Source organism: Canis aureus, chromosome 24 (genome assembly GCF_053574225.1).
Source record: "Canis aureus isolate CA01 chromosome 24, VMU_Caureus_v.1.0, whole genome shotgun sequence".
Taxonomy (NCBI): domain Eukaryota; kingdom Metazoa; phylum Chordata; class Mammalia; order Carnivora; family Canidae; genus Canis; species Canis aureus.
Window position 1 is genome coordinate 38,689,460 of NC_135634.1, and position 14,239 is coordinate 38,703,698.

General features: G+C 39.5%; 1 non-coding gene across 1 annotated transcript; it reads right to left on the reverse strand.

Annotated features, from left to right (window-relative positions):
* Positions 1 to 9,057: 9,057 nt before the first annotated feature.
* Positions 9,058 to 9,130, reverse strand: TRNAF-GAA (transfer RNA phenylalanine (anticodon GAA)). The gene has a single exon. It is a non-coding gene; the product is annotated as a tRNA-Phe (tRNA).
* Positions 9,131 to 14,239: the final 5,109 nt, after the last annotated feature.

The following is a 14,239-nucleotide window of genomic DNA, read 5'->3' on the forward strand; positions in this document are numbered from 1 at the left end:
GAGCATAGCTGTGTTCCAATAAAAATTCTTTAAAGATTTATTGATTTGAGAGAGAGAGAAAGCACATGTCAGGGAGGGGCAGAGGGCAAGGAAGAGAGAGAATCTCAAGCAGAGTCCCCACTGAGTGGGGAGCCATGACCTAAGACAAAATAACAGTTGGATGCTTAACAGACTGACCTACCCAGGCACCCCTCCAATAAAATTTTATTTACAAAATAGGCATCAGGCCAATTTGGCCCACAAGTGATAGTTTTTCAACCAATGATTTGTAGTCATGAGATTTAAAAAAATGTTTTTGATTATTTCTTAGATATGTTTTCAGTCCCTGTCTCCCTGGTCCTCCTACTGGGACTTCAATTACACATATTTTAGATCATTTAATACTATCCTGAAAGTCATTGATGCCCTATTCTTTTTTGTCTTGTTTTGTTTTTGATATCTCTGTACTGCCTGGATAGCTTCTACTGCAATATCTTCAAAGTTGAGCTTTTCTGCTTTAATGTCATCCAATATGTTTTCCATTTCAAATGCTGTATTTTTCATCTCTCAAAATTCCATTAGTCTGTTTTACATCATGTATTTCTCTCCTCTTTATGATCTTGTGTTTCTCTCCTTTCTGAATATGTGGACTGTATTTATAAGAGCTATTTTAAAGTGCTTATCTGCTAGTTGCATCATCTCCACTTTAGGGGTCTATTTCTTTTATTTTTCTACTGATTATGGGTCATATTCCATTTATTTGCATGTCTAGTAAATTTTTTGTAAAGATTTTATTTTTAAGTAAACTCTACACCCAATGTGGGGCTTGGATTTACAACCCTGAGATCAAGAGTCACATGGTCCACCCATTTAGCCAGCCAGGTGGCCTTCTAGTAGTTTTTTTTTTTTTATTGACTGGTAGAATATTGTGAACTTTATGTATTGATCGATTACAGGATTTTGTTGTATTCCTTTACCTGTTGGTTTACAGTTAAAGTACTTGGACTCAGTTGGATTCTTTTGAGGTTTGCTTTGATCCTTTTTGGTGTAGGTCTAGAGCAGCCTTTAGTCTGCTGCTAGTTTTGCTTCACTACCGAGTTGACACACTTCTGAGGATTCTATCCAATGCCTTGTGTTTTGTAAGAGTTTTCCTCTCGGCTGATAGGGGCACAAGTGATTCCCAGTCCTGTTTAAGCTCTAAGACTCTTCTGTCTTCTCCTTTCTGGTGGATCCTTCCTTGGCTTTGGGTAATTTTCTCTCATGCATGCTGAGCTCAATACTCAGCCAAAGACTTGAAAGGACACCTCTGTAGGTGTCTTGGGCTCTCTCCAGGTGCAGCCCTCTCTTCTCTGAACTATGACCCACAGATTCCATCCACTCTTTGACCACCCTAAACTCTGATCTTGTACTCTTCAAGGTAGAAAGACTTCCAGGGTCCAGGTTCTTCCCTTCCTGCACTCTAGCCTGGAAGTGGTCTCCCCGTCATAACCTAGTCCAATTGTAGTGATCAGCTTCCTTTTCTCCTTTTCTCAAGGATCCTAGTTATAACTGCAGGTTGTCCAAAATCTGAAAACCACTGTTTAATATATAATTTATTGAGTTCTCTAATTGCTTAGGGCTGGAGTGTAAGTCTCACCCCTGTCGTTCTATCATGACAGAAACCATAATTCCCCTTGTGTATCTTTTTACCTTATCTTCTACTTCTTTCCCAGATTCCACACTGTGGAATTGAAGAATTAGAGGCCTTGAGGTCAAGAGAGGTCTTGCTCTCTTCTTGCTCCCTGAATCCACAAAACTCATTCTATTTGTCACACGCTCTATCTAGAATGCTTTTTGCGTGGATTTTAGTTAACCACTCTCCATGAGCTAAGTTAACCACTTAGCTCAAGTGCTATTTCTTTGGAGAGGACTTTTCTACTTTTCTAACCACATACAATTACAGTGTAACTCCCTACTATTCCTGGCACTCACTCTATTTCCTTCATTGTACATATCACTCTGAAAATACCTAGTTTATCTATTTGTTCAGTGTTTTATTACTTGTGTCTCCCACCAAAATGGAAACTTCATGATGGCAAGCTCTTGGCTTTCCTCTTTCACTACCATATCCTAGTTCCTAGGCCAATACCTGCAAAGCAATAGATGCTCAATAAATATTAGTTAAATTATTATATACAATATTGAGGACATCTCATCATTCTATGGCCTTTTATACAATAGTTGCTGCCTCTGATCATTTGAAATCCATATAAAGCCCAAAAGTTCATAAATAAAATGAATTAACTAAATAGTGGTATTGCATGCAAATTCGGATGTGTATATTTGGATGGCAGATCTGTCAAGAGCATCTCAAAAGCAGTCTTGTCTTGGGTAGCAGGTTGGTAGATGACTCTTTAGGTTCCTTTTAATGTTTATGCCTTGTGAAGGCTGCTGGTGATCTTCATGTTGCTACATCCTGTGTTTCACGCTCAGTTCTGTGATACTGAGTTCTGTGTCCTAAAGCAAAAGATAAAGTTCTGAAGAAGAAGAAGAAGAAGAAGAAGAAGAAGAAGAAGAAGAAGAAGAGGAGGAGGAGGAGGAGGAAGAGGAAGAGGAAGAAGAAAAGGAGGAGGAAGAAGAAGACTTGGCAAATTAGAAAAAATAATAAAGATCAAAGAGAAAAGTCTAGTCCTTCACAATGTTACTTTAAGTTACTTTCCATAAGATGCCACCCAGAATCTTCAGGTGTGATTGGTTAAAAGAACCAAGCTAACATGTGCTGGTTGGTTGGTCAAGGGCAAAGTGTCAGTGTGAATGAGAGCATTGGTTTTCATCAAATGACACTATCAGCTCTAGGAAGATTTATTCTGGCATCAGCAGGGATAGACTGAATCCTGTCCCTGTTCCTAGTTCACTGTGTGACCACGGATGGATTACCTCTCTGCACATCAATGTCCTTACCTTAAAGTTGAAAATAATAATGCTCGCCCCCAGAGCTGTCATTACAAGTAAATGAAATTATGTGGAACTGTCCAGCTGAGTGCCTAGCACATAGTCAGTAGCAGTAAATCAATGCTGTCTCCATGACAGTGTGAACATTTAATTTAGGAAAAAAAGGTATGGAAGAAATTATGCAATTAATACTGACCCTTTAATCTAATCCAATGACAGATGAAATTGATCACCAGAACACTCATCTAGGAAGGGATGTTGCAGAGAAAGTAAGCCAGGGTTTGGGAGGTCAGACAAGTTTAAATGCTGACCTGATCCACTCACTGGCAATGAGATGTTGGGCAAGCCACTGAAACTCCTTACATGTGGGTTCCTCCTCTGTAAAATGAGTCTAACACAGGATTATTAAATTACATAGGAGAAAGAACAGAACTACTTAGAATAGGGCTGAGACCAGTGAAGCCCTGGTTTATGGAAGGCATTATTTGTTAACTATATAGAAATATTCAGGGAATGTTCATTTCTGGGCAAATTTACTTTTTTTTTTTTTTTACAAGGCTGATAAATTGGCAAAAGATCAAAGTGTGTATTTTTGATCTTCTGGTAGAAAATTTTATCAGCTCTATAAAATAACCTCTGAAAGCTTTTCCAGATCACTGTAGGCAATCCAAGTCCTGGATTGTCATCTTTGCAGAGAATTCCTGCCAAGTAAACGGGAGATGTGATGTCCCAGAAATAAAGTAAGCAATCCCTCCTTCCTTTTCATCAGAAGGCAAGATTGATAGGCATAAAATTAATGATATGTGGGCAAAAGAAGCTAAGAACCCCCCTGGGTAACTGACGGGGAAAGGTGCTGATGGTAGATACGGATCTTAAATCTCCATAAAGTCTAAAAAGGCGTATTCAGTGAACTCAGTTCTTGAAATTGATAGAAAAACTCAGGCCAAGCATACAAATGAAGTGAAAATATGCAAATTATGTAGCATTTGTCAAGTCTAACCTTCCTTATCCTCGGGGAAAGGCTGCTTCTAAAAGAAAAAAGAGGATAATTGTAATCTTCATTAGTTACACAAAATTATCCAGGTGTATTTCATTCAGAATGAACATAAATATAGATGGTTTCACACATTTTAGAGCTTTTGACACTGTATTTTTGGAGTGAGATTCTTGAGAGGGTTGGGTACATGGCACTAGTCTCTATGCAACCATTCTTTCCCATTGGATATATCTGATTACTCCTGTGGACTTTCTTCTGAAAGGAACCATAAACATGGAAATTATTTAGGACAGAATAAGGGACCACTCACGGAAAGAAAAAAAGAGAGAGAGAGAAAGTTTGTGGCTTCACATTCAGTCGGGACTACTTTAAAAAATTTTTTAAACCAAGAAGTGACTGCATTTTGGCATAAAGTAATCACTGTTGTATGTTTTGAAATGGCTTTCACAGTTTTTAACATTTTTAAAAAATATTTTTAAAAGTGATCTCTATATCCAACATGGGGCTCGAACTCACAACCTTAAAATCAACAGATGCATGCTCTACCGACTGAACCAGCCATGTGCCCCTTAGCTTTTACAGCTTTTTAATATAAAAGATGATTAGAATGTTGAAATGTAGAATTTTAAAATAATGCAGTAAAAGATGTGCTTGTCCTTGGACTTGTGCCAATTCTACACTAAACCATTAGAGGTTCTCAAGACTGCAGACCTGTGTTCCTTAGTTTCCTTTCTAAGGAGAAACCCACCCCCTGTGTACCTGGAAAAGTAGACTCTTCAGCCTAATTTTTTTCTAATCTACACCTAATTTCTGAGCCCTTTCGTAAGAGGCTATCCACATGTTCATGGGACGCTTGGGTGGCTTAGTTGGTTAAGCATCCCGCTCTTGGTTTGAGCTCAGGTTGTGATCTCGGAGTCATGAGATTGAGCCCCCTTCAGGCTCCCCGTTCAGTGCAGAGTGTGCTTGAAGATTCTTGCTATCTCTCCTTCTTTCTCTCTCTCTCTGGAATAAATAAATCTTTTATTTATTTTTTTTAAGGAGAATACCCATTTTTTCTTTCCTGTTCTTTCTCTATCTCACAGTCCTTCTCTTCCTCCATTAGCTTATCTGAAAAGCTCTGTTGTCTCTATGGCTCTGAACAACCTCCATAAAATTATCTGCTAGACTTTTCAGGAAATAGGTTGAATGCATTTTGGAATTAATTTGGAGAGTTTCACAGATCCCGAGGGAAAGAAAAGCATGAAAACAATTTTAATTTCTATTCCACTGATACAAATCCCAAATGTAGAAACAAAATGAACTCGTGCTGGAAGAAATACTATGCTTTAAACAGTTGATGCTGTTTCTAACAGGTTTAGATTGGCCAAGTTATCAGTTCTAGCCAACGTTTTACATTTTTGAAGAGAATGATTTATAAATATAATTCCAGCTTACTCTCTGTGCCACTGGGGTTTTTAAAACGATTTCATGCAAATTATAATAATTAATAATAATAAAGATTATAAAAGTGTTTTGTATCATTGTGAATTAAATACCATACTAAGAATGAGAAATTAAAAGAATAAGTTTGGTATTTTTATGATCAGTATGAGTTAAATGATAAATATATAAGCTATCACCTTATTTAGCTTTCTACATATATTACTGAACAGACTGTACTCATACAATTTATGATCTCTGGCCTTAAAAAGATAATGGCAGCATTTTCTTTAAATGCTCTGCACACTGCCAGTCCCCACCAGTTCTTTCTTGGACTCTGTGACATTGGTAACTTCTTATTCCTTTATGGAACACCATAGAATGTAGACTGCTCTCTCTACAATCTCTCAGATTGCTATAAATTCCTATTCACCACTTGCTTTTTAGATTTCTTCATCACTGATTAAATGAACTAATTCCTGGAAATTGCTCAAAATGGAGCCTGACACAGAACAAAAATTCAATAAATTTTTCACTTACTATTATCTTCATTGCTACTAACTGGACTCATTTGCCCCCTCATTTTAAGATTTTGTAGAAGTGGGGGCACCTGGGTGGCTCAGTGGTAGAGCATCTGCCGTTGGCTCAGGTCATGATCCCAGGGTCCTGGGATCGAGTTCTGCATCAGGCTCCCTGTTGGAAGCCTGCTTTTCCCTCTGCCTATATCTCTGCCCCTCTCTCTGTGTCTCTCATGAATAAATAAGTACAATCTTTAAAAAATTTTGTAGAGGTGTGATTTTTTAAAATTCGGATTACGTTGTAGTTAGAGCTTGAGTTTTCTTGTGTTTGCTTCCTTTAATATTTTACTTTATTTCCATTAAAAGAAACTTGAAAACATACCAAAGAAAATAAACTTTCATTATTATTTTAGGCATTCAGTCCCACTGCTTGGAAACTACGGAAAAATATTATGACCTAATGGTCTAATTCTGTATAAAATGCACATGCATTTATATACATTCATTTTATGTTAGCAGTGCATAGAAAAAACTCCAGAGAAGGAATAGATACTAGATTGTTAATGGTAGTTATCTCCAAGGTTGAGATTAGAGTGGACCTATCTTTACTTTTTAAGCAACATAGTTCCATAAAGAGTTTAAAGTTTCAGTAGTTTGTACTTTTGGATAATCATAAAAACAGGGCAGCCCCGGTGGCGCAGCAGTTTAGTGCCGCCTGCAGCCCGGGGTGTGATCCTGGAGACCCAGGATCGAGTCCCGCATCGGGCTCCCTGCATGGAGCCTGCTTCTCCCTCTGCCTGTGTCTCTGCCTCTCTCTCTCTCTCTGTGTCTCTATGAATAAATAAATAAAAATTTTAAAAAATCATAAAAACAATAAAAATTTTAAAAATACTTGATTCTCTTTCCAACTATATTGGTCAGTACCATCCACATTCCCTTTAGACAGTAACACTACTGTGTGTGTGCTTGTGTGTGTGTGTGTGTATGTGTGTATATACACATACAAATAGTACAGAGCCCAAATCTCATGTTATAATGATGAAGACATTATTGAGAAGAATTAAAAGTGTTTTCCACCTTGTTCATAGCCCTTTATACTACCCTAGCCCTGTCATCCATTAAGGCTTGCTCCCCATCCACTTCCCTGAGACTCTCACCTGGTTTGGCCTAAAATACTTGGTCTCATCATTTTGGCCAAGATCCTGCCTCTATCTCAATGGACTTTATGTTTGGAAGTGGACCATGATGTTGGACCCTAGAAGTTTTTCCATGTACTTGCTTCACTCCTTCAGCTGTCAGACTTCTGTGGGAACCCACTCCCTTGCTCCAGCCTCATCATGGGAACTGAATTCCTGAGCCAATTCATTTTTAAGGGGGCAGATTATCTGGAAGTATGGTTAAATTATTGGGAAAAAAGAGGAATCAAAACAGAATAACCTGCAGCATTTGTACTTTATGTAAATGCCCAAAGCCTGGAGAATGCCTGGCTTTAACTGGAAACACTACCCCTTGACCAAAGCACAGCCAAGTCATGGTGATGTCGTTTAGGTGATAGACATTAAATAATACAAAGATGGAAGAAGAGGTGTCATTGTTGCTCTGGGACATCCAGACTATCTACAAATGCCATCAACAAGAATGCAAGACTTTTTAAAAAGTAGAATAATGAAAATAACATGGGTATTTCATCCTTAATGTCCCTCAGAAAAGAAACAATTAGGAGGAGTGGGATCCACCTCAGCAGATTAAACCCAGTGATGGAGGTGGGTCATGGAAGATTCCCTATGGTAGGACGGGAGCCTTCAGAAAAAATCCAGTCTGCTTCACTATGGGAAATTTTCTCTAAGACCACCACCCAGACAGAAGGGAAGTTGGTTGACAATCTGAGCTCCCTCCTGAAATCCACCTCACCGTTGATACAGGGTTGAGCAAGGGGCAAACACAATCAAGAAATTTCTATCACTCAGCACCCTGGCAAAATTCAAAGGTCAGGTCAGAAATTATCAGCAAGTATTTGTGATGAGTAAATCTTTTGCTTCACTTTTCTGAACCTTTTCTAGGTCACAAACGTAGAATCTGATACCTGTTGACGTTCTTCCCAGGGGAATGTGTACAAGAACATGCAAGTTTGCATTCTGTCTCAGAGACTTCAAAGACACCCCCCAACCGCTGCTGCTTTTAAACTCAGGGAAGACCTTTGGTTGGGTTGATTGAGTCCCACATCTGGCTCTCCACAGGGAGGCTGCTTCTCCCTCTGCCTATGTTTCTCTCTCTCTGTATCTCTCAGAAATAAATAAATAAATAAATAAATAAATAAATAAATAAATAAAATCTTTGAAGGAAAATAATTAAAAAAAAAAAAAGACTCTAAATCCTATTCTGAAAAAGCTAAAGCCCGGTAGGAAAATATCCTTTTGCATTGACCATATAAAAGCAAGGAATTGTTAATATAGAACTAAAAATAATCAGGAGGGAAATGATGACCTTGAACACTGCTTTATCAGACGACAGATGGCCAGGTGAAGGTCCTAAGAAACAACTCACGTCAATTGGAAATGATGTGTAAGCCTCACCCCTCCCCTCCAAAAAAGAAGAAGAAATAACTTATATCTCATAGCTATAGTTTTGGAAGTTCCTAGCCAATAGAAATAATAATGATGGTCAAAGTAAAAACCATTGACTGTATACCTACCCCATTCCAGAACTCAGGCACAAGCTTTGTTTATTTAATAAGTAACTACTGAGAATTTTAGTGGCCATTTGTTTTTAAGAGAGAGTCGGGACTGAGGCAGAGGAAGAGAGTGAATCTTAAGCAGGCTCCACACTCCAGCACAGAGCCTGACATGGGGCTCGACCTCATAACCCTGAGACCATGACCTGAGCCAAAACCAAGGATCAGAGGCTCAACCGACTGAGCCACCCAGATGCCCCTTAGTGGCCATTTTAAGTAAGTTAATACATAGAGCTTAGAAGAAAGCTTGACACTTAGCAAGTATTCTAGATAAGTCTGCTATTATTATTACAGTCAGGAAGTACAACGGAGCTAGTGGGTTTATATAAAAAGGCCTCCCTCCCAAGACAACTGACACCACCCCTCCCTGAAAAGCCAGTGATGCGCCCCAGAGATCTGCATGAGAACCTAATATTCCCCTAACAGCTTAAATGTTGGTTAAGTCTGCCAAAAGGTACATTTAGCATAAACATCAAAAACACTGCTGAAACCCGGGATTGAACCAGGGACCTTTAGATCTTCAGTCTAACGCTCTCCCAACTGAGCTATTTCAGCTTGCTCAGGCAGCTGTTCCTGTAGAACTATAATGGAATATATTTGTGCTATAACAGTAAAAAAAAAAAAAAAGTCAATATTCTGGTTCAGCTGGAGGTAGACATTTAACAAATAGTACAGAGGTGTGAGGCAAAGTCCCTGTCTCTTTCTTCCATTTTTAAAAGATTTTAAAAAATTTATTCATGAGAGACAGAGAGAGAGAAAGAGGCAAGAGACATAGGCAGAGGGAGAAGCGGGGAGCTCCATGTGGGACTCGATCCCAGGACCCACAGGATCATGCCCTGAGTTGAAGGCAGACGCTCAACCACTGAGCCACCCAGGAGTCTCAAGGTCCCTGTTTCTAAACTTGAAGTAATACATAATTTCACTTTTTTCGGTTATGTTTTTAACTGCCCTGAAATCTGTGTTTCCCATTTAAAAACATATCATGGGCTCTTCTTGTGTCCAAAAAAAAAAAAAAAAAAACATCTTTAGTTGGCATGTCTGTCTAATATATGCTTAATTTCTAGAAAACTGGCAGCACAGTCCACTTAAATAATGAAATATCAATCTCCATAAAAGCAGTGTCCGCCTAGACGTGTAGACTTAGCCAGGATTGGAAACCAGCTGAGGACTACAGCTCCAAGGAGACTGCGAAGGGGAAATGGCAGCCACAAAGGGAATAAGACAGATGAAGTAAACTGAAAAGCTGTGGTAGCAGGGTAATGGGCTTCCAAAGACGCCCATGTTCTAACCAACCCCCCAGAAAACACAGCGTGTTCAGGTCGCCGGCAAAGGAGAGGGAAGTAGCTCATCAGTTGAGCTGACATGAGGAGAGGATCCTGGATTATCCAGGTGGGCCCAAGGTAATCACAGCAGTCCTTCCAAGTGAAACAAAGAGGCCGGCCAGACAGAAGCCAAGAGATGGCAGCGTGAGAGGGAGGTCACCTGGCATTGCTGGATTGGAAGAGCAGAAGGGCCCTAAGGAACGGGATGACCAGAGGACACTGGACAAAGCAAGCACAAAGGGGCAGCCCCATTGACATGGTGGTTTCAGCCCACGGATGCTAATTTTGGTCATCTCATCTCCACAGCTGTAAGAAATTAAATTGGCGTTGTAGCCAGTCACTAAGTTTGTGCTAATTTGTTACAGCAGCAATAAGAAACTATGATAAGTTCATAAAAAATGCATTTATTAGTGCCAAGGAGGGAACAAATGTGAGACTCCTCTCCTCACCACCACGCCACAATGGGGAGTCAGAGCTGGCTGAAGAAGAGGTGGCTCTTCCCGCTGGTGGCAGAGAAGTTCACTGGGGAGTCATAGGCCAGAGCTCGTCTGCAGTCAGCAAGTGGAGGCTGACCAGTGTGGGCTTGTCCACTGCTGTACCCTCTAAATTCTCTGGAGAGGAAGCACCAGTGGGTCTTCTGCAAGCCCCTGGCAGCTGTGCTTTTCTTTACCCCCAAGTTTTTATTTAAATTCCGGTTAGTTAAAAAATAAAAAAATAAAAAATAATAAATTCCAGTTAGTTAACATAGAGCGTAATATTAGTTTCAGGTATAGAATTAAGTGAGCCCATCATCTGTTCAGCCCACGTCCCCAACCATCTCCCCTTTAGTAACCATCGGTTTGTTCTCTAGAGTTAAGAGTTTGTGTCTTGGCTTGCCTCTCTTTTTTCTCCCACTATGTTCATTTGTTTTGTTTCTTAAATACTATATATGAATGACATCATATGGTATTTGTCTTTCTCTGACTGATTTATTTCGTGTAGCTTAATACACTCTGGCTCCATCCACATTGTTGCAAATGGCCAGATTTTATTCCCTTTTTCACTGAGTAATACTCTACCTCTTCTTTATCCGTTCATCAGTCAATGGATATTTGGGCTATTTCCATAATTTGACTATTGTTGACGATGCTGCTACAAACACCGGGGTGCGTGTGTCCCTTCAAAATAGTATTTTTGTATTGTTTGGGTAAATACCTAGTAGTGTAATTGCTAAATCATAGAGTGGTTCTATTTTTAAGTTTCTGAGGAACCTCCATATTGCTCTCCAGAGTGGCTGCACCAGTTTGCATTCCCACCAACAGTGCAAGAGGGTTCTTCACCAACACCTATTGTTTCCTGTCTTGTTAATTTTAGTCATTCTGACAGGTGTGAGGTGATATCTCACTGTGGTTTTGATTTGCACGTCCCTGATGCTGAGTGGTGGTGAGCATCTTTTCATGTGTCTGTTGGCCATCTGTATGTCTTTTTTGGAGAAATGTCTGTTCATGTCTTCTGCTGCCCATTTTTTAACTGGATTATTTTGTTTTTGCTATGCTTTTCAGTGAAAGAGAAATCCCTTCCTCTACATGCCACCTAGCAAAGGAGATATTGTTAGAGGGGAGCTACAGTATCACCGAGCAGGACAAAGAAGACTGGAAAACAAGGCACTGATTGATACTGGTAGAGCGTACTGATCCTGCTTTCGTAAACAAAACTGGATATGTGATATATGTGCATAGATATTATAATAATATTTGTTCACACTTATTATGTATTTACTCTGCACACCAGGAGCAACTCTAAGCATTATGCATATATTAACTCATTTGCTTTTCATAATAACCTTCAACTGAAGAAATCACTGTTCTATGAATGAAGAAGCTGACACACCACACTATTAAAGAACTTTCCCCAGATTACATGACTAGTAAGTGGCAGAACAAGAATCACGATGGCTTCATAAGCATGGAAAAAAGAAACAAGAAATATATATATATATATATATATATATATATATAAAAGCCAACTGAATCTTAGAATCTTAGAATGTATGATATCTGAAATTCTAATAACTTAAATGCTTTATTTTATGTCTCCAAGGAATTCTATAGTTTGAAAATAAGTTATCTTTGGTGAGTTAAAGTCTCATATTCTTTTATCCTAAATAATTAAAAAAATCTATAAACTCAATAAATAGGGTCGGTAGGGTTGTAGCTAAATTCTAGTATTGGTTTAAAATAGATTCTATGTGATTTGACATAGGAGACTGAGTCTAACATCATTTTTCACGGTCGCAAATTTCTACACTTCTTAGATATTTAGGTAGGATCGGTGTGGTAAGAATCTGGTGACTAGTTTCTCTGGGCCTCAGTTCCCTCATCTGTAAAGTGGAGATGATATCTGTTAGGGCTGAATTGTTCGCACCCCCAAAATTCCGATATTGAAATCTCGACTCCTAGTACCTCGACATGTTACTGTATCTAGAGAGGACATCTGAAGGGGTGATTAAATTAAAATAAGGCTGTTAGAATGGAACCCCAATCCACTCTGACTGGTGCCCTTATTAGAAGAGATATCAGGGTGCTCCTGCAAGAAGGAGCAGCATGTGAAGACAAAGCCACAAGAGTGCAGCCAAGGAGAGAGGCCCTCAGAGGGAGCCAACCCTGCTGCACCTTGACTAGGACTTCCAGCTTCCAGACTTCCAGCTTCCAGAATGGTGAGAAAATCCATTTCTGTCACTTAAAGCACCCATCCTGAGCTATTTCGTTATGGCAGCTCCAGTAAACTAATACAATACCCGATGTACAGAGTAAAGAAGATTGAGCAAGGTCATCTATGTCAAAGGTACTAGATAAATATCCATGGTAATGGTAGTGGGAGTAATACACAGATGTGAAACCAAAGACAGAATTCGAATTTTTTTTTCAGATTTTGTTTTTAATTTCAAGGATTGACTCTCTATTAATCCCTTTGTATTGTGCAGTAAATGTTTATAGAAGGAAAGAAGCGCACTTCTGTCCCAAATGTAAAACCTTCTAATTAATATGGCAGATACTTTGGGGATATAAAACATTTTCCAAAGTAACAAAGTCTTTTGTCCAAAACTTGGGGTCTGATAATCAGATAATCACTGTAGTTACAATTTCTTTCTATAACAGTTTGGTAGAAAAATCTATTTTTTAAATAATAGAACATTGCTTCAGCTCCTGGTGAGGCATAGTTCATTTCCAAATGTTTCTTTGGACTATAAAGCTAAATCGTTCTATGTCAGGATACCTTCAAGCTGTGGATACCAGACATTAGAGTTCGAGAGGCCTAACCCTTTGAATAAAAAATAAAATGACATTTTTTAGCAAACCTCTGAATGCTGTGGAAAAACAGCTTTTACCAAAATGAAACCCCAAAAAATGTTAGAATGAAGGACTAAGAATCTTTAAAACCAATCTTCTCAAGTCTATGTCATTTCTCTTGAACAGCTTTGCTCATACAGGCCTGTTGCCCAGAAGTGGTTTTCCTCAGGATACACCATGGTGGTATTAGACTTAAAACAACCCTGTTTTGGATTTCTTTTCCAAACTGGCTTTCTTTATGAATGCATCCACAGAGGCTTCCTTCTCCTATGTGGCTTGCCATTCCATTTATCCCAACACAAGTGAAACACTGGCTCTAGGAGGCAAAAACCTGAGATTCTAATTTATTAATAATGACCGCCCTCAGTCAAGGAAATTAATTCATGGCATGTCAAGTATCAAGAATTCTGATGTTCACATATTAATAGGTACATTTCACAAAGCTTACTTTCATCTGCTTCATATTCCTGTTTATTCTCTTCTAGTGCATCAGTCCACAGTAGGGATTACCTGGGAGACCTGGCCAGGTAGCTCCAGGCTAGTCCAGGCAGCTGTGCTGGTGTGAGCTACCTACAAGGCAAGCCCCACCTGCTGCAGTCTTGAGCCTCCCTCCATGTGACTGCTCACATTAGGGACACAGCTGCCATGGCCCCATTTGCCTCCCTGCCCAGGCACCACCTCACAATCCTGCAGACTCCCGAATCCTCCTGACCCAGGTGGTCAGGTTGAGACCCTAGCTCCAAGGGCAGAATAATGGAATGGACCAGGACCATCTGGGCTTTCAAGTTTCCAAGTTTGAGCCACATGATCATTCCGTGACCTGAGCTGGAATCTGACCCAAGGTCCATATATCCTTCACACTAGGAGATTCCAGACTTCCCCAGATCATTTATTCCTAGAAAGTGGATAGAGTACCTTTTAGAAGCTGTGTTGACTACTATGGGTGAGTCCATTCATTGTGGATTTGCCATACCAAATGCAGTTTTGGTTGTGAACATGACCTAGCTGTGACC